The 21674-nt window shown below is 42.7% G+C and overlaps 1 long non-coding RNA gene across 2 annotated transcripts in view; it reads left to right on the top strand.

Annotated features, from left to right (window-relative positions):
• LOC143844197 (uncharacterized) overlaps positions 1 to 21674 on the top strand; it is a 66488-nt gene that overhangs the window by 19551 nt on the left and 25263 nt on the right. The window contains exons 3-4 of one of the 2 annotated variants that reach the window (XR_013233850.1): positions 975 to 1038; positions 17603 to 17659. This is a non-coding gene — a long non-coding RNA (uncharacterized LOC143844197). Of the gene's footprint in view, positions 1 to 589; positions 1130 to 17602; positions 17660 to 21674 lie in introns of those variants that run through there. The other variant, XR_013233851.1, reaches the window with a different exon arrangement.

Raw genomic sequence — 21674 nt, 5'->3', positions numbered from 1 at the left:
TTGTTCAGAGCATCACTGACCTCAAGTGCTGCATCTAGCAATCCTTGGGAGAGGATCAGAGAGGGCCAACATACTGCCAGTAGCCTATAATGCATCTGGTACTGCCATGTTGGATCAATCAAGCTATGCAGTTTCTCACAAAGTTGCTTCTTCTGCCGTGGAAACGACATCCCATCGTTTTGCCATTATCTAGGAAATGTGAATGTGGGAATTCCTCTTGTTATTTAGTATCTGGTTTTGGAATTTCCTGGAGATTTGGGAGCTGGTGGGGTGAAATGCCACAGAGGTGATCCTCCAAAGCAGTCATTTGCTCCACAGAGCTGATCTCTGCTACCTGGAGATCAGTTGTAATTCCAGGCACCACGTGGAGGTTGGCAGCACTACATATTTCCCATACAGGTAAAATGCTGTGTAAGTAACTTGGGAATGTTGGTATGCTAGAATATTATAGCATTTAAAGAGCATGTTAGTAAAACAGCATGTCATGCACCTTTTCCCCAGATATAGGCGTCTGGTGCATTTCATTAAATTGGAAAGGACGGTGCTTAAATTAGCCTGCATTCTGATGGTTTTCTTTCCTCCTTTCTAGGCAGGTGCTGCTACTAATCCTGGGGATGTTGCTATTCATTCAGTGAAGCCGGGTGATCTGTTTAATTGCCAAAGACTGGGATGCTAAACAGCATGTAGAGGCTGATTTTTCAACTGCAACATTAACTTTCTAGATGATAACTTCTTTTCCCATTTGTTTTTAGACTGTGATAATTTGGGGGAGGGAGAAAAGCAATTTCATGCTTCAGGTGTAATATAGATTGCAGCTTCTTATCCCACATTGGCAGTAAGCTACCAGACACGTTGGAGCTAATATACATTCAAAGACTTCTACTACTACTACTGTAGAAAATTATAAAGTAATTATAGGAAATGCTAGTCTGGAGTCTTAAACTTGGTGTTTTAAAAGCATTGTTTCATTTCAGGCTGTCTCTCATAAGGAAGGGGAAAATCGGCTCCATAAATGAAGGACTTGGCAAAACATACTAGGTATGATCTAGTCTCAGTGGAGTCTGCCTTCTTGATTCTGTGGAACCGTGTCTATCATGGCCATTGCTTGTAGGCCAGGGATAGTCAAACTGCGCCCCTCCAGATGTCCATGGACTACAATTCCCATGAGCATTTGCTGGCAGGGGCTCGTGGGAATTGTAGTCCATGGACACCTGGAGGGCTGCAGTTTGACTACTCCTGGTTTAGGCAGGCATTCCCCTTCTGAGGATACTGCAGGTTCGTCTCCTTGTGTTGATGAGAGAAAGTTTCAAAATGACAGTTTGAAGGACTGTTGAGAAAGGATCATTGCAGCACTGTCCTAAGCGGAGTTTCACCTTTTGAAGTCCATTGAATAGGATGGGTTTAGAAAGGTGCAACTCTGTTTAGGATTACACTGAGATTGTCATGACCAAAGAGAATTTGATTATGAAAGCTAGACTGAACAAAAAGTTTTTAATAGTAAAAGAGATCTGAATATTTTTTTCCCTTCATAATTAAGAGTACTTGATTTCTTGGGCTTGTTTTACATGTACTCAGGCAGAGAACTGTAAAAAAAAAAAAGAGAGAGTTGTCCATAAACTGAGATTTCACAATAAACAGGTAAAGCAGATTCTGTGTGCTCAGTTTAAAGACATGACAGGTTAAAGAAAATCTTGAAGTGGTGTAAACCAAATTTAATCGTATTTTAGCTATAAATGTGTAATGTAGTTTTGTGCAGGAATCACTAGTCTCTGATGAGGAATTCTTGAGGCCTTTGTGAAAGTATAATTTCTATGTTTCTCTTTATAGGGGCTATTAAATATTTGTTTCAAAGCAGATTATATGTATAGAACAAATGCACTTTTACTTTTTTAAAAATCTATTCATTTAGGAAGACAGTGTGGATACAGAAAAGGGAATAGGAGAGTTATACAAGATAATTGTGTTTGTGGAGAACAATCATGTTATACAACAGAAAATATTTTCCTTTACACCTCCTTTTTATAGTTTTAAGATAGCACTTACTTCTGTTGGATTACAATGGTATTTAAAATTTTAAGTTTAAGTTTCAAACATCATAACTAGTGTAACTGACAATACCATTATTTTCAACATTTACATCTTTAATATTACATATTTTTGCCACTTCTACATATTCATTAAAACCTTTAACAGATAAAATATACCAAGGTGTACTCTGAGAAGTTACATTTCATTAACATACTTTTGTCTATAATATTTTAGACTGCTTCTCATTCGACTTTTGTCTCAGGCTAGCATAGTACATATGATATGTGCTTTGTATTGCTGCAGTTTTCATAATTAGACCTGTTTCCAATTAGACAATTGATTCCTCAGAGTCCCTATTACAAATACTTGGGTGCTGCTTATTCAGCAAGTTTATTTTCCCGTTCTTCTAAATATGGACAGACATCTCATTTAGAAGAATAAGAAGAAGAAGAGTTGGTTCTTATATGCCGCTTTTCCCTACCCGAAGGAGGCTCAAAGCGGCTTACAGTCGCCTTCCCATTCCTCTCCCCACAACAGACACCCTGTGGGGTGGGTGAGGCTGAGAGAGCACTGATATCACTGCCCGGTCAGAACAGTTTTATCAGTGCCGTGGCGAGCCCAAGGTCACCCAGCTGGTTGCATGTGGGGGAACGCAGAATCGAACCTGGCATGCCAGATTACAAGTCCGCACTCCTAACCACTACACCAAACTGGCTCTCAAAATTTACATTTTGCAGTATGTATTTGAATATCTCTTCTAAAAAATGTGGTAATTTGATAAATAGATTATTTATTTTTGAGACCTTTATATCACCCCCTCACGACTGGTCACCCTTTGGGGGGGGGCTTTGAACATGGATTAGGCATGGACTAAAAGGGGTCCACTTAATAGCTATTTGCCTTATTTTGTTTTTTAGAACATTTCTATGCCACCTCTTCAGAGACCTGCTCGGCTTATATTTTTTAAAAAATCAATAATTAAAAACAAGCTATTAGACATAAGAGGGATGAATAAAAACGATCAATAAAACAGAAGCAGGTCATTAACATCTGATAAATACCTAAAAGAAAATAAAGTCGGTCCCAGGTGAACATCAAGGGAGAAGATGTTTCAGTGGCAAGGTACTGCCACAGAAACTACCTTGTCCTTTGTTGTTAGTCACCTCTTCTTTAAAGGTAGGGGCACAGACAGCAGGGGCTTGGTGGCTGAATAAGACCTCCAAGTTCAAGTACCAATTGCTGGGGCACGGCAGCAGCAAAGAGAAAATGTTGGTCTTTCTGGCCTCATTGTGGACCTTCTGGTACATCTGGTTGGCTGCCATTATTTTTATTTCATCTTGCTGTTGGCTCCTCTGGTGCCTCATTTATAAAGACATTCTACAAAGACATACCCAATTAACAGCTGGAGCGGTGGTGAAACAGTAATTTCAGCTAATTAAACGTTTTGGATAGTTCTGCAGGCTTTTGGAAGGCACTTTGCCACGAGTTTCTTGGAAATATACCCTAGGTTGGGCTGTTCTGCCAACATTGGTTTGACAGTGAGATGTACAGCAGGCTGGAAAGTGAAGGGGGTGGAATACTCCACAACAAAAATGCCAGGAATGTCAAGCTTCACAAACATTTACTGTGTATCATATGCCAGTCAGCATGAATTAGATTTCCAAAGGCTGCAGGAGCCTTGAAGCAGTAATGGAGGATAGTATCTTGCTTTCCTTGCTTGGTGGAAAAGAAGAGGATGGATGCTTCCTCACGGAATGACGAGTTCATAGTTTGACAATGAGAATAGAATGCAGCTTTGAAGTTAATGTTTCTGGGAGGCTGTGATTTTTTTCAAGTGTCATGTTTCTTCGCCCTGCCTGGTTGATGCTGCCTTCTGCTGTCATGGAAGCTTTTGCCAGGGTGTTCAAGAGGCCCAGATCTTTGCTGCCCATTCTAAAAAGGTACTCAATGCCTCAAAGACTGCGTATGCTGCCATACCACCCATGGGCATGGCTTTGTCCATGAAGAAGAAGAGTTAGTTCTTATATGCCACTTCTCTGTATCCAAAGGAGTCTCAAAGCGGCTTCCAATCACCTTCCCTTTCCACTCCGCACAACAGACACCCTGTAAAGTGAGTGAGGCTGAGAGAGCCCTGATATTACTGAGGGAAAAGAAGAAGAGTTGGTTCTTCTATGTCACTTTTCTCTACCCAAAGGAGTCTCAAAGCGGCTTCCAATCGCCTTTCCTTTCCTCTCCCCACAACAGACACCCTGTGAGGTGGGGAAGGCTGAGAGAGCCCTGCTATCAGAGCACTTTTCTCAGTGCTGTGGCGAGCCCATGGTCACCCAGCTGGTTGCATGTGGGGGAGCACAGATTTAAACCCGGCTTGCCAGATCAGAGGTCCGCACTCCTAACCACTACACCAAGCTGTACCACAACTTAATGCCCAACAAGCAAAAATCCCTGGTGTGGACTTAGAGCGGGTGAAAGGCAGACTGTAAGTCTTCATCTGAGACTTAAGTCCTTTCTGCTGCCATTGCTTGCCACCCCTCATGGGGACCTCCTTCATCATAGGGATTTCCTTCTCTACCCCGCTAGTAGCGTGGGGGGGGGGGAGTCGGGTTTTTATTGATCTTTCCACCATGTTTTATGTCTTTTAATGGGGTTTTAAGACATTGTGAAATAAATTGAATAACAACAACAACAATGGCTCCCTCCTGCTCCTGGCTTCTCAGCTGGTGCTCAGCTGAAACTCATCTTCCTTCTTCACTGACTCATCAACAGTGCTCATGGGCTGACTCCTGATGGCCCCAGGGCTGCAAGCCCTAAGGAATCATACTGTGAAGGATATTTATTTAACCAAACAAAATTTAGTAGGAATTTTTAACTGAGGATCCCTTACAGTATAGCAGTATAGCAAGAGATGGATGAGTCTAAGCTTGCCCAGAGCCTTCTTGCGAATAACCCTCAGACGGAAGACCTGGAGAATAAGCAATGGAAGAGAGTCAAAGAATCACACAGTTTGGCCTGCTGCACACTTTTTCCTGATTTATGCGGCTATGACCTCGGGTTTCTCCCTGGCTGATGTAAAAAGAAGAGCTATGGTATTTGTACCTGGCTTTTTACTACCCAGATGAGTTTCAAATCAGCCTACCCTTCCTCTCCCCACAATAGACCCCTTGTGAGGGTGGGGCTGAGAGAGCTCTGTGACTATGACTGGCCCAAGGTCACCTAGCTGGCTTTAAGTGGAGAAGAGGGGAATCAAGCCTAGTTCTCCAGATTAGAGGCCACTGCTCTTAACCACTACACAAATCTTGCTCTCTGTATTCCAGCTGTGCCAGATACATGCAAGATAACCACCTGTGCAGGAAGGCATGTGGGTTGTCCTTTTAACCTAAGTGTGGTTCACAAAAGAGAATCAAGCATTTAGCCAGAGCAGCCAAATCTCCTGATACTTAGTCATCCCCCTGGTTCCCTATCTTTAATGCTGTTATTTAATGGAGAAAGAAGAAAACAGAAATCTTTACAGTAATGCTAAGCAACCCTGTCCCAATGGGGAAGGGGGTAAATGAAAGGGACGGTATGAGTGAACGAAGACCTGGTGCACTGTGTGGCCCAACCATCCAGGGCCAGGAGGCAGGAGACCATGGAGTATGCATGATAAAAGCCCTGGGACTTGGGGTAAATAAGCTGCTGCCCTCCTATGCCTCCATGTCAGTCTGGCCAACCCTCGCTACCATTGCCCCCGCTGGCTCTCCCCACCCATGTGGGACCACGAACAGGTCCCGCGGATGACTCAGGGCTCCAGCTTTTACACTTTTAGTCCTTTCCTACTGTGCAAAACTGGTTCTAGAAAGAAAATTTTCAAACTGTTTATTATGAATATATTGGGAATTCAAATGACTGTTGTCCCTGCTGCCTGTTTCATGAAAGCATTCCATTATCAGCAATGCACAGATGGTATTTCTGAATGAATGGTATGCCAAGAGGCCTCTGTGCTTGCTGATACAATGAGGATTGCTATTAGCAAGATTTGGGGACAAGTGGAGATATATGTGAACTTGTCTTTTAGAACACCTTTGATGAAATCTCACCTTAGTGTTTGTGGTTTATTGGGAGAAGAGTTTCCCAAAAAGATAAATTACTATTATTAGCAGTTAAAATCCCTACTACACGGAGCTTCCAGAAGCTGTGGGTTCAATTAATCTAACATTTGGAGAAAGGGGCTAAAAGCAATAGCAATCAGTATGCCAAAATAAATTGGCAGGTTTTGCTACATGTAGTAAAAAGAGCCATCATTTTTATGGTTTGCCATTATATTTGAGAACAGACCCCATCCCACACATGTGCACAATCCCTTGCAACTATGGTGTGTACCTGAATACCCCAGCCATATGGGTGCATCCGGATTGGGCTGGCCCCTGGAGCGCCCTCCTCCAGGAGCCTGGCCATGCCACCCAGACACCATGTGGGCCCTCCAGTGAGGAGGCCATGCGCCCAGGTAACCTGCAGTCTCACTGGGGGGGAGGGGGCTGGGGCTTCCCTGCGGCCCGCAGAGCACACCCAGCGGTCGGGAAGGGGCCAGGGATCGCTTCAGCCACACTTGGCGCACCAGGGGGAAGCTGCCACGTTGGGGGGGGGAGGGTCCTTTCAAAGCCCATTCTTTGAAGCTAGTAGAGATTATAAATTCATGTCTTCTCATCTTCCTATTGCTTTTAAGGCTTACAGAACCACTGAACATCAATACCCGCAGATATTAGTAACAATAAAACTTAATTTATAAATGCCTAGAAGAAAAGTGAGTTATTACTAACTGGCAACATGGAGTTATTAAAAAATTATGTCAGAACTCATTTTGAGAGAGTTCTGGATTATGTGCCACATTAATAGGTGATTCTCCTGGTTCAGATGCTGCAGGGAGAACAGGGAAAGAGGTGATATTAGCAGTCATACCTCTCCTCTCACAGAGGGTCAGTTCATAGCTTAGAGAGGTAGAAACATCCTTCTTAAAATATCATCTCAAAAATCATAAGTACAGGACACTGTCTGCCCCAAAATGGAACTCAATGGATGCCAGAAATAAGTATGTGCAAGCATTTTGGTAGGTGAGTAAGATCAGCTTACTGCCTACTGTCCTCTCCATGCCCTTGGGCAGGCCTTCTTAACCAGGGTTTCGTGAAAACCTGGAGTTTCTTGACAGCCCTGGAAGGATTTCATGGATGAGTGGGAGTTAGTTATTTTTTAAATATATTATATATGTATGTCTTGGGAAGGGGTGGGAAGGAGAAGGGCCTCTGGTGGACATGTGTACAACTATGCTTCCCAACCATATTCTCCACTGTCATGCCACTTCTGGGGTTTCTCAAAATCAGAAGAATATTTCATGTGTTTCTCAATGGTAAAAAGGTTGAGAAAGACTGCCCTGGAGAGATGCATCATTTAGGACAATGGGTTTCCTATTGACTCAGCATTGGACTAATCTCATCAAGTCCAACCTTACTTCCTCTGCACTCACCCTAATTATGTGACAGTTAAGCAATGCTTAATTCTATTCACCTAAACAATTAGCACTTCCTGCCAGGTACTTGTAGAGTCATCAGACCTATCACACATCACTGTCCACTTTAGGAAAGCCCATTATTATTTTTCCTGCTAAAAGCATCATACCCAGAGGGCACATTTTGCCCTATATCAGAAGCACCATGCTTCCTAGCAGTGTGTGTATGTGTGTGCGCCTTGGATCCTCCACATACCTTACCCCCTTACCTCTTCACAAAATGCTGGTTATTTTGTTGCTTCCATGGGCCTTTCCCCTCAAAACTGGTAATTATCACCCCTCCCTAATTATCATCTCTTCCCACTCCTCCCTGTGCTTCTCATAGCGAGCTTTTGTGTATTTGTTTCTTCTTTTTAATAAAAACCTTACTGGTTTAACATCTGCAAGTTTATTTCTAGAGTTCTCTTAGAGAGAAGACTTCCCAAATAGATTGGTGTAGAATGCCAGTTACCCCCCTTGCTTTGTGTCCTTAAAGCCAATACCCACAACCAATTAGAAGACTGCCTCTTTGGGTAACCATGGAAGATGACATATAAGAAGGGATACAAGTCCAAGACCCATTTCTGGTTTCACTATGACCAGGGGGCAGTGAGTCTTGACTAGAGTTGTGTGCAGTGGCATCCAAATCGGCTGTTTCAGGCTGATGCAGCCAGCACTGCGCTGGGGCGGGGGGGGGGGGGAGGCATGGGTGCTGGTGGGAAACGCTGTTATTCTCGGAGCAGGAAATGGAGAGGGGTGGGCGAGGGCAAGGGCGGGGGCAGGACAATGCTGCAGAGTATAATGCCTTTCCCCCTCTATACAGGCTTGCCTCTGGTTGCTCACTGATGGAGCACAAGATAAAAAGAGGCAAATCCATTTTTTGCAATTTCTGAGGCAAATTTGGGCAAAATGTGAGCCAGCCCCTGGACAACCTTGGGATGCTAGTGATGTCATGTGGAGAGGTCTAAAACCCGCCAGCAACCGGAGGCTGTCCAGGGGCAGATTCTTCGTGCAGAAATGGTTCTAGTTTCACTCAGCCTGATAACTGGTTTTGTGATAGCCACCTAGCCACCTACCTGTAGTTTGCTTGTGGAAATAAATGTATGACTCATGGCACAAACAGATTGCATTTTGCTCACCAATGAATGATATATTATGTATTCATTTATTCATTTATTCATTTTTGCATTTTTAACCTGCCTTTCCCTTAAGGCTCATGGTGAGTAACCACATAAGCAAGTTACAACATTAAAATTTTACAGTCCAAACAAAATCTCAGTTTAAATTATTAAAATACAATTTCCTGAAAATATTAAACAGATAAGCTCCCTGAGATTGTTTCTGAACTGTTCCCACCTAATCTAAGATCAGAGTTCAAGGACTGAAGAGACATAATATTTAGCTAGGTTTAAATTCCAGAACTTTTTACAAAAGAAAAGAGTACTACATTACTACAAAAGTCAATGAGTTCATGGGGTCATACTATCCAGGCAGCATGCACGTGCACAGAGTGCTTTTCCTTCACTGTGCGATGGGTTGGATCCAGCCAACTATTCCATTCAATCTCATCCATGTCCCCTCGCTGTTACAGCCCCATCCTACCAGGTTGTTCTCAATGCAGTTCCCATGATGCCCAGCATACTCTTTTTGATTACCAGTTCCAGCGCCAAACACACACCTGTATGCACATGAACATCTAGGTGAAAGTTAGTTATTTCTTTGGAAGGATCTTCAAAGTAGTCATTAGGTGATTGCCTTATCTTTACCAGCAAACAGATATAATAGATGGTAATCATGAGGCCTTCAGGGAAGTGGGATATTAATGGAGAAATAAGAATCAATCTTATTGAGAAATATAAATCAATCAATAAAAAATGAATGAGCAATTCTGTTATGTTTCTGCATGTTTCTGTTCAATCAGGCTACTGAGATTCTACTAGATGGTTCAATAAGGGGCAGAACTTTAAAATTTCAGATAATTTGGAAAAGAAGGGGTACTCGATTCTCCAAAAGAGGGTGTACCTTGTTCATATCTAAAGGAAGATCTGAAGAAAAACTAGGGCAAGAAATATGCATATATTCTCATACTACTAAGTCCTACTAAGCGGGAAGTCACAAACGGATCAAGTTCAGCCCATTTTAGAAGGCCAGGAAGCAAATTTAGGTCTATCAAAATCTAAATTTCACCACATCCTTCCATACCATCAAAGAGATGCAAGTAAGGCCAGCTTCTAAATACAAGTAGGAGATTGAAATGCAGTTAGGCACTTGAGAGATAGCACAGAGAAATTTTGACTATAAAGATTTAATTTTGGAAGTAATAGCTGAAAACCAGAATATTATTTCCGAAGGCAGAAATACCTAATTTTTGCTTTGTAGATTTCCAGGGCAAAAAAGAACACATTTGCCCTCTGGTATGAGGGGAAAAAACCTGATTGCTGCTGGATTGCTACTTTGGTGGCCTTGAGAAGATAGTAATAATGAACTTTCCAGTTATCAGAGGAGGCAAAATGCAGACCTAAATTTATTTATTTATTATATTTATATACCACCCTCCACAAGGGTTCAGGGCGGTTTACAGAAAACAGGAAACGATACAGATAACATAAGGTAACAGGTGATAACAGTAATAATATTATAACAATAATAACTTGACATGATCACAACAATAACATTATAAAATAGAAATTGCAAGAGCCTCAGCTCAACTCTTACTGGGACCCAGTGGGTAAAGCCGATTAGTGTCAGTCGTGGGGGGGGTGGGGGGCTTGAGGGCCAATTGGAAGCGGTGGTTTGGGTCAACCTCAACCAAATGCCTAGCAGAGGAGCTCCCTTTTGCAGGTCCTGTGGAACCGTTTAGGTTCTGTCAGGGCCCTGATCTCCTCTGGGAGCTCGTTCCACCAAGTGGGGGCCAGAAGGGAGAAAGCTCTGGCCCTGGTTGAGGTCAAGAGGGCTTCTTTGGGGTCAGGGACCACCAGGAGTTTGGAAGCAGCAGAGCACAAGGCTCTTTGAGGAGTGTAGGTGGAGAGGCAGTCCCTCAGGTATAATGGGCCCAGACCGCGTATGGCCTTATAGATGATAACCAACACCTTTAAATCAGACAGGATTCGGTGTTTCATCACCAGGCCCCACTCTATGACATGATCAGATGCCACCTGTGATTTCACGTCACACCATCCATTAAGTAGTGCTTAAAATGATGGGGACCTTTCTGACCTTACTGATGCAGATACTCCCACTATAAAATTGATGACTACAGATCTACATATAATATTCTTACGTTGAGTTTGTGACTGAATGCTGTGCGCATATTCCTCTTTTGCACAGTGAATTGAACACTAGCTGTTAAGAAATCAGTGTCATTTGCAAGGAGTAGAAGACAAAATTCAAAATAAACCTACAGTTTCCCATATTTTATATACCTGGCTACATTAGATGATCCTATTGAAATTCCAAGGATTATTTTTTTCTTATTCTTACAATGCACCTTCAGGTGTTCAGATGGCCACTTGAGGGAGCCTTTTCATGCTTATAAAACATTCTGAAGAATATTGAAACTGCCACTGGAAGCAGAGCAGTGAGCCATTAAGCAATGATTGTTCAGCTCAGGATGCGGTGCTCAAGATCCAAGTTTTACCTGCATAATGCCTTATGTTATGGATATGGGCACCAATTATGGTGTGATGCTTTACTGTTGCAGAACATAACTGTAGAGTCACTGGGCAGCTCTACCTTCATGGTATGGTTCTTTGGGAAAAGACAGTGGAAAATAGGATTTCTATCTTCTTTCCTGCGAAGTGGCTTTCCATGCATGCACTTTTATGCACTTTATAGTGTCAGCCGTCACAAAATGACCTTCTGTAGAAGGGCTGTCACATGACCTCACCTTATCCACACTGGGCACAGTTCATACAATTGGCATCGGGGGTAGTCAATCTGTGGTCCTCCAGATGTCCATGGACTACAATTCCCATGAGCCCCTGCCAGCGTTTTCTGGCAAGGGCTCATGGGAATTGTAGTCCATGGACATCTGGAGGACCACAGGTTGACTACCCCTGTATGTGGATGGTTGTATGTATTTTTACTTATCTTCACTGAAGTTCTCACAGTGCTCATTGGAACAGGCCTGAAAAAAAAAACACAGGCAAACCACTTCCTCTAGTTTCATGGTATTTCACATTAAATACATTATTAGCTGTGGTTAAAGAGAACATACCCTGACCTGGATGATCCATGTTGGCCCGGTCTTGTTAGATCTTGGAAGCTACACAGGGACAGCCTAGTACAACGATATAGGCTAGATATGAGGGAAAAAAAATTCACAGTCAGAGTAATTCAGCAGTGGAATAGGCTGCCTAAGGAGGTGGTGAGCTCCCCTTCACTGGCAGTCTTCAAGCAAAGGTTGGATACACACTTTTCTTGTATGCTTTAGGATGCTTAGGGCTGATCCTGCATAGAGCAGGGGGTTGGACTAGATGGCCTGCATGGCCCCTTCCAACTCTATGGTTCTATGATTCTATGATTAGTACTTGGCTGGGAGACCACCAAGAGTGTGCTAATTAGAAGTAGTAATAATAATCAGTGCAACTGATTCATTTCCTTACCTTCAGCAGCATACAGAATATACAGGCATCAGCTCAAGGAAATGTAGAGGGAGAAAATGAGTGAGTGGATCAACCAGCCCCCAGTGCAGATGATCAGCAGATGGATCGGCTAGATAAATTCACTGCCAATGAGCAGGAAACTCATGATCAGCAAGCTTATGAGGAACCATTATCCACAGCAGCACAAGTGCCAAACCCTTCTGTGCATTCAAGATCGCCAGGTTTGCTCCACCAAGATCACAGAATCACAATATTAAGATATTGATACAAACTTTCCAGGAATTATAAAGAGACATGTGACAAGACAAAACAATTATTAATGACTTGTTTTATGAATGACTTGTTTTAGCTGTTCTAATATATGGATAAGCATGGACATTCACAGAAACGTAATAGTATAATGATACAAATATTTTCCCAGTGGTCCCTTTGCCTGCATGTAATGGGGAAAGGTCTATGTAGGTTAATAACACCCATGAAGAGAAAATTGCTGAACTGTCTATTGTCCTTCCAGAAGTTAGATTAAGATTTACTAATCATAATTTCCTCAATTTCTATGTATACTCCATGGTGGCCAGCAAAGCATATTACTTCTGACAAGTGATATTATGTATCTCTCATGTTTAGTCAATAGTTGGAGTTGTTGAATAATTTTATAATTGCCATGGTTATTGGATTTTACAAGATATGCACATTTCTGGTTGAAAGTCTGTTTATCTAAAATTCATATAAGATATTCATTTACTAGACTTTTAAAAAATCCTGTGTAACTTTTCAATAAATTACTATTGTCCAGACTCCCATCATCATAGAACTGGTGTTTTGGAGATCTCCCTTTGTTCACATTGTATTGCTTGGACTTTTAATGATAGATTGCACTTTTCAGAAGCTTAGAAGTACTGTACAAACAGCTGAAGGACTGTGAAAGGTTAATTCTTCACTGACAGGTCATTCTAACAGTTCTGTTTAGTTAGCATAAGCTGAACAGAGAAAGACTTCTGAACAGATGGTGAAGAGGATTGGATCTGATTTCAGCCTTAGCTGAGAGCAGTTTCACACAGAGATTCGGAAGAAAGTTGGCAAGGAAGTTTGGGAAGTTGGCAAAGACTCCCATTTGTGTCAAGGAGAGGGGATAGATCTTTTAGAGTGAGAAGAACATTCCCTTCCCAGATGTGTGGTTCAGGTGAGCCCAAGTCTCTTGCATCTGGCACTCTCTGTTCTCCCCCCCCCATAGGGGGTTACCAAGAGTAGTACAGATACGAGCTGAGCTTTTTACCACATCTTGTTTTATTGTCTGGGGCAGTGGTCCCCAACTTTTTTATCACTGGAGACCGGTCAACGCTTGACAATTTTACTGAGGCCCGAGGGGGGGCAGTCTTTTGCTGAGGGACGTTGCCACCGCCTGAGCCCTTGCTCCACTTGCTTTCCCGCTGGAGCTCCTGACTTTCCGCCACCTGCTGGGGGGTGCTGCCAGCAGCAGCTGCGCACTGCCACGCCGAGGGGGAGCCCCAGCAATGGCAGCCACCAGAGAGCACCAAAGGTGAGCCAGTGGCAGAGTGGCAGGGCAGTCCCTGAGGCAGCAGCTGGGGAGGAGGATGAGGAGTAGCCGCGGCCCGGTACTGGTCCCCGGACCAGGGTTGGGGACCACTGGTCTGGGGGATTTTGTATAATGTGTTTTTATATGTTTTATTTGATGGTTTAGTGGGGGTTTTATATGTTGTAACTCACCTCGGGCCTGAGGAGAGGCGAGGGATAAATCTAATAAACAAACAAACAAATAAATAAATAAATAGATCCCAGGTTCTGAGATATTTCAAATTACATGGTCATTAGCCCTGCATATGTACATCAAGCTACATGATGACAGCATCCTTAACCATACGCATACAAAAGACACCATTGGAATCATGTGACATCTTTTAAATATGCCATATAAATAGCATATTTGTAATCCTGCATACATGGTGCGCTACAGCATTCATGACAGGATGACTTGAATGGTGATCTTGGAGAACACTGAGCTATAAATCATGTTCCTTCCAAAATTGCTTTGGTGGCCAGAATTTCTGGATATGTGCCTAGTATAAGAGATGCTCCTCTGCATCCTCCAACTTGATCTTAAATGTGTTAATACATCTGCTCTGATTTGACATTTCATTAAGCAAGACATTTAAGTGGAAGAAAAAGCACCAATTACTACTTACCACCTTTCAGCTAAAAGAGAACAGAATTCATGAAAGAAGCCACATTATTACCTCTGCAATAATACTTCTTGAGCCAGCTTGGTGCAGTGTTTAAGATTGGCAACTTCTAATCTGGTGAGCTGGGTTTGATTCCCCACTCCTCCTCCACATGCAGCCAGCTGGGTGACCTTGGGCTTGTCAGAGCACTAACAGAGCTGTTCTGATCAAGCAGTAATATCAGGGCTCTCTCAGCCTCACCTACCTCACACGGTTCTGTTGTGGGGAGAGGAAAGGTAAGGTGACCAGAAGCCGCTGTGATGGAGTGCTCGGCCAAATGAGATCAGAGCCCTACAGGATCTTTGAAAGTTCCACAGGCAGGCAAAGTAGAACTTTTCTACCAGGCCTATGCATGAGGCCTGAAGTGACATCAGAAACCTCGGGCCCCCTTGTCTGACGCCACCAAGCTTAAACTTTTAATGAGGGTTGTTTTGTATGACCACCCCCATCCCCACCTCACATGAGACACAAAGTGTTATGGGCAATTTTTAATAATTTATATTATATTTCATATATTATATTATTATTATATTATTATATTATATTATTATTATATTTCCAGACGTACAGGCAGGATTTCGAAGAGGCAGAGGAACTAGAGATCAAATTGCCAACATACGCTGGATCATGGAGAAAGCTAGGGAGTACCAGAAGAACGTATACTTCTGCTTCATTGACTATGCTAAAGCCTTTGATTGTGTGGAGCACAACAAATTGTGGCAAGTTCTTAAAGAGATGGGAATACCAGAGCATCTTATTTGTCTCTTGAGAAATTTATATGCAGGTCAAGAAGCAACAGTGAGAACTGAACATGGAATCACTGACTGGTTCAAAATTGAGAAAGGAGTTCGGCAAGGCTGTATACTGTCGCCTTGCCTATTTAACTTGTATGCGGAGCACATCATGAGAAATGCGGGATTAGAGGAGTCACAAATTGGGATCAAGATTGCAGGGAGAAATATCAACAACCTCAGATATGCAGATGATACCACTCTAATGGCAGAAAGTGAAGAGGAACTAAAGAGCCTGTTGATGCGGGTGAAGGAGGAGAGTGCAAAAGTTGGCTTGAAACTCAACATCAAGAAAACAAAGATCATGGCATCCGGCCCTCTCAATTCCTGGCAAATAGATGGGGAAGAAATGGAGATAGTGACAGATTTTATTTTCCTGGGCTCCAAGATCACTGCAGATGGGGACTGCAGCAAAGAAATTAAAAGACGCTTGCTCCTGGGGATGAAAGCTATGGCAAATCTAGACAGCATCCTAAAAAGCAGAGACATCACCTTGCCAACAAAAGTGCGTTTAGTCAAGGCTATGGTCTTCCCAGTTGCAATGTATGGCTGCGAAAGTTGGACCATAAGGAAGGCCGAGTGTCAAAGAATTGAGGCTTTTGAACTCTGGTGCTGGAGAAGACTCTTGCGAGTCCCTTGGACTGCAAGGCGAACAAACCGGTCAGTCCTAGAGGAGATCAGCCCTGACTGCTCTTTAGGAGGCCAGATCCTGAAGATGAAACTCAAATACTTTGGCCACCTCATGAGAAGGAAGGACTCCCTGGAGAAGAGCCTAATGCTGGGAGCGATTGAGGGCAAAAGAAGAAGGGGACGACAGAGAATGAGGTGGCTGGATGGAGTCACTGAAGCAGTAGGTGCAAGCTTAAATGGACTCCGGGGAATGGTGGAGGACAGGAAGGCCTGGAGGATCATTGTCCATGGGGTCGCGATGGGTCGGACACGACTTCGCACATAACAACAACAATATTATATTTAATAATGTTATATTATTGTAATCTGCCCTGTGTTTTCAAAGATATGGCAGAACATAATTTCAATATAAATAAACATAGGCACCCACACAAAAAGAAGAGTTGGTTCTTATGTGCCACTTTTCTCTACCCGAAGGAGTCTCCTTTTTTCTGTATGTAGCCTTCTAGTTCATGTCATTGCTGTACTGAATGGGACCAAGGAGTCTAGGACAAACACAGTCTTACAAAAAGCAGCCTCTAATTATGAGTCAGTTGAAGCCGTTTCCTTAAGGCTAGTCACTGATGTAATGTAGGCTATATTGCTCCAGAGCACTATGTAATGGCTGTTCAGTGGTGAATGCATTCATGCTATTAAAAGTCAAATCTAATTGATTCATCAGGAACACAGAACCTAGGAGTAATGACTGGCCTTTCTGTGATGGTTAGCATCTCAGATGAGGAATGGACCCTTAGGGCAGGGGAGAAGCACATTTGATGATATTGCTTCAGCTACAGGCAACTCTGGCAAGGAGAATATCCCATGGTGCTCGGAAGGCAGAATGCATATTAGATGGTGAACCACACCAGCAAAGTAAACTCCTGTTGAAATCCCATCACTGATAAACATGGCTCTGGGATTCTGCCAGTATTCAAGGTTCTGTAGAGACACAGAAAAGATTTTGGTTCGAAGATGCACATCAAATAAGCAGCAGTGCAGATTTTGTTTGAAAAGCTAGTTTGGTGTAGTGGTTAGGAGCGCCGACTTCTAATCTGGTGAGCCAGGTTTGATTCTGCACTCCTCCACATGCAGCCAGCTGGGTGAACTTGGGCTCGCCACAGCACTGATTAAGCTGTTCTGACCGAGCAGTTATATCAGGGCTCTCTCAGCCTCTCCCACCTCACAGGGTGTCTGTTGTGGGGAGAGGAAAGGGAAGGGGATTGTAAGCCGCTTTGAGACTCCTTTGGGTAGAAAAAATGGCATATAAGAACCAACTCTTCTTCTTCTTCAGTAATATCAGGGCTCTCTCAGCCTCACCTCCCTCACAGGATGTCTGTTGTGGAGAGAGGAAAGGGAAGGGGATTGTAAGCCGCTTTGAGACTCCTTTGGGTAGAAAAAATGGCATATAAGAACCAACTCTTCTTCTTCTTCTGTAATATCAGGGCTCTCTCAGCCTCATCTCTCTCACAGGGTGTCTGTTGTGGAGAGAGGAAAGGGAAGGGGATTGTAACCCGCTTTGAGACTCTTTAGAGTGGTATATAAGAACCAACTCTTCTTCTTTCTTCTTTCTTCTTTCTTCTTTCTTCTTTCTTCTTTCTTCTTTCTTCTTTCTTCTTTCTTCTTTCTTCTTTCTTCTTTCTTCTTTCTTCTTCTTGATGTCAGGAGACTAATGGCAACCTGCAATCAGCCTGGCTCTGGTTTACCATATCTGATGAGATCAGGTGGGTGTGTTAAGACATGATTTTTGTGTTGCAGATTTCCTTCAGTGAGATGCCATTTGGGATCTTGACTGTCCAACTGATATGCTGACAGGTGAGTTTGCTTTTGTACTTGATTTGTTGAGTCACAGCTGACTTATGGCGACCCATACAAAGCAAGAGACATTCAGGGGTGGTTTGCCATTGCTTGTCACCGCATCATACCCATGGTATTCCTTTGAGTCTCCCCATCCAGATATTAGCCAGGGCCAACCCTAATTAGCTTCCAAGATTTGAAGAGATTGGGTTAGCCTAGGCCAGGGGTAGTCAAACTGCGGCCCTCCAGATGTCCATGGACTACAATTCCCAGGAGCCCCCTGCCAGCGAATGCTGGCAGGGGGCTCCTGGGAATTGTAGTCCATGGACATCTGGAGGGCCGCAGTTTGACTACCCCTGGCCTAGGCTATCCAAGTTGGGGCACTTTTGAACCTACTTACATATTAAAATGAAGCAGTGTTTATTATAATATTTGATACGCACTGAATGGCTGGTGTTATCATCACTCTACTGCAGAATGTGAAGAGCATAACTCCATGCATTAGTGATCTGCTTTGACTTGTATTAAAGGCATGCATTTTCATTTATGGTCTTATTCAATTTACTTAATTTTATGATCATAGATAGGCCAGCAGTAAGATAATCAACGGAGTGAGCACCGTATAAAAGGAAATATGTACATGCAATACATATTTCATAGCCTCATTATAAACAAATTTCCATGATGTGAGCCTAATTAATAAAAAAGATTTGACCAAGTGCTTCCTTATTAAACAATATGAAGCCTAGAATTTAGCCATGCTAAAAGTGGTTTCAGTAGAATGATCTGGAAGGAGAAAGGACACACAATATGTGTTCGATCTACCTAGCAGGGGAGATACCTTGATCAGTTATGGTTAACATTTAATTGTCTTTTCTATATTTTACAGAACAGGGACAGGATGCTCCTGTGATAGGGGAGCTTGAGAACTTAATGCATTGCAGGTTCCACATTTGGTTTTGATTCATAGCGCATAGGGGGGGGGGTTTACATAAATATAAGCAAATAAATGAATATGTGAATTCCTGGTTACATCTTTGAACTTCAGGACTGCCAATACCCACAGGTACTACTGGAACTGCAAATGCAAGGTCTCAGCAAGAGCAGAAGTCATGCTATATTCTGCAGACTCAATCAATTAGTTTATTACTGTTGTCGACTAGCAATATAGATATAAATATACAATAAGATATGCTTGGAGATCTGAATAAAAGTATAAAAGAAAATCAAAGTATTTATGCTTAAAACCTTCAATGGATATTTAAAATTTAATCATCCATTGCCACCAATTGTGATTTCTGAACTCTGGATGAAATTTAAGGGCCATTTCGCACGGCTTCAAAATAGCACAATGGTTGCTAATTGGAAACGCTACTAATTTGCCATAACCCACGACGTCGTAGACAATCTGCAACAATCCTGAAACCGACCCGCAAAAAGCGCTTCGTTGTGGCGCTTTCAGGGGAATCCAGAAAAGTGGATTCACCCTCCGGATAGCGATACACTCCTGCAACCAATCTGCAACAGTAGCGCTAAAGACCTGTGCGTTACCATTGTTGCTGGTTCTTCAAAGTCCCTCCCCCTGGCTCTCTCCTCCAAACTTCCGGCGAAGCGATCGCCATTTTTTTTTCTCCGAGCGAGCGGGGATAAACGCACCGGCGAGCCTCTTTCTGTTTAGAGGCTTCCCTGGCTTCAGTCCTTCACCTTTAGTCACTAAGCACAAACCACTTAAAAGCCCGTTTGCTGAAATAAAGTCCCTTTATTTTTTACACATAAATTCAGCCGAAAATCGGGCCCGTGAGAAGGGGGGGGGGAATTTTTTTTAATCACTCGAGGCAGCGTGCAAACGATCATACAATCAAACGACAGCTCACATTAGGCAGCTGGATGAGTCTCTCCGTAGCAACGATTCTACCTAGATTCGTTGCTATGGGTCGGTTTTTTTTTTAAAAAAAACCTTTCTTAAAGGGAAAGGGGCTGTTTGGGAGCATGCTAACGGCTGCCCATTGGCTGCTTGACGGCCAGGGGCGGGACGAGCTTGGCAATAGCACTTCCTTTCTAGCGATTTCTGCCGAGACCGGAAGCCTGTGGGAAACGCTAAAAAACGCAACTGATTCCACTACAAAGGCAGGTATGCATAACGACGAATTCCACTATTTTAAATGGCGATTTTTCATTCCGCAAACAATTTGCAACAAAGATCCCCGTGCGAAAAGGCCCTTCGAATATACTCCATCGGACATGACTAAATTTACTGCTAATGGAAACCACATCAGTAGAACAGAATCACCCCCTTCACCCACTCATCTGCCATTAGTTCTGCTCCAGAGGAAAGTGGCTACTCAGGAACAGCCTGAGGGACAAATCAGTATCCTGCAGTGGGAGGGAATAAAATCCTCCTTCCATTAGCAGAAATCTTTAGTCCTCATCCAGCTTAATGCATATAATTTTTTTCACTAGTCAAATATTTGAATTGTCTTTACAATAGTAATCGATATACAACCATTTTAAATGGAAGAAAAAGCAACCTTATCCAAATGTAATCAGTGGAACAAGCCCAAGGTTATCTGAATCAGGTTAATCCAATATAAACTGCCAAATATGTTTTGACTCCTGTCTTCATCAGCATTGCTAAACAACAGACAACTGTCAACTCAGCCTCTACAATTGATATTCACAGGGAATAATTTCAGGTATTTTTCTCATGGAAGAAAATATCACTCCTCTTATGAGACTTCTAAATGCTGGAAGCACCAGGTTGGAACACTAAGGATCATTTGCAATACTGTGAAAACAATTAGTGTATTGTATTGATATAAAAAGCTTGTTCAAAGCTAAATATTCCCATACAGCGAGTGAAATCCATACATTCACTATTGCCAGCCAGAGCATTTTCCCAGCAAGGCTTTCCAGTTAATTTGGTTGTTATATTAAATTGATTATATTAAATTTTGTTTATATAATTAGAATAATGTTTTTGAATGAAGTTGGAGCCTGAATTCCTTCCAGTTTTTGGCTTGCTTGCCATGATTATTGAGGCATGGGTTTCCAGCATGATAAGGCATACAATTTCTGTATTTTATTGAAACATCTGTTTTCTTCTCCAACTATTGTTGTCTGTGTTGGGTCCTTGGAAGGAGATGATTTTTTAAAAAAAAAAGAGCCAATGTGATTGGAGGCTTGAACCTTGAATTTAAGGGACTTGGGTTCAAATTCCCACTTGGGTCATGAAACTCGTTTTATGATCTTGGGCCAATTTTCTTCTATCATCCCAATGTTGGTAGAGAAAAGAGATACAATATAGTGGTCCCCAACCTTTTTTTCACCGGGGACCACTCAACGCTGGGGACCACTCACCGGGGACCACTCAACGCCTTTTACTGGGGCCCGGTGGGGGGGTAGTTTACTCCTCTACTCTCAACCACTGCCCTAATGCTCTCTGACCGCTATGGTAATGTTTAAACATCCCTTCAAAATAAGATACAGACACGCCACAACATTGAACATAAGGAACATTTTATTTTCATGGAAATTTTAACTCATGACAATGACAAATCAGTGGGAACCCTGAGCTTGTTTCTCTGCAACGAGATGGTCCCATCTGGGAGCGATGGGAGACAATGACACCCAAAGTGTGTTGTAAAGGGCGGGGGGGGGGGGAGAGAAGGCATCCTTCGGGGCCCACTTCCAATTAGTCGAAGGACCACATGTGGTCCGTGGCCCACAGGCTGGGGATCGCTACAATACAATACAAAAACCTTTAATGGCATCCAAAATATAAAATAGTTTACAAATTAGTCCTGTAATACAGATCTATAAAGCTGTAAAAAATTACAGCAGACAAGGGAACAGCAAATACAAAAAGAAAAAGCCAGTGAGAAAAGAGAGATACAGTAATATTATTCATGTAAGTATACCACCCTGAACTCCTTGGAGAAAGGATGTGATATACATGTGAGGAACAATGAAAGAGAAGGGCCACTTTCTATATGATAATGCTGATATCAAATAACTAAAAGTTGCAGAACCAAAT

This window comes from Paroedura picta, chromosome 9 (assembly GCF_049243985.1).
Source record: "Paroedura picta isolate Pp20150507F chromosome 9, Ppicta_v3.0, whole genome shotgun sequence".
Lineage (NCBI taxonomy): Eukaryota > Metazoa > Chordata > Lepidosauria > Squamata > Gekkonidae > Paroedura > Paroedura picta.
This window is presented reverse-complemented; position numbering and strand designations above follow the sequence as displayed.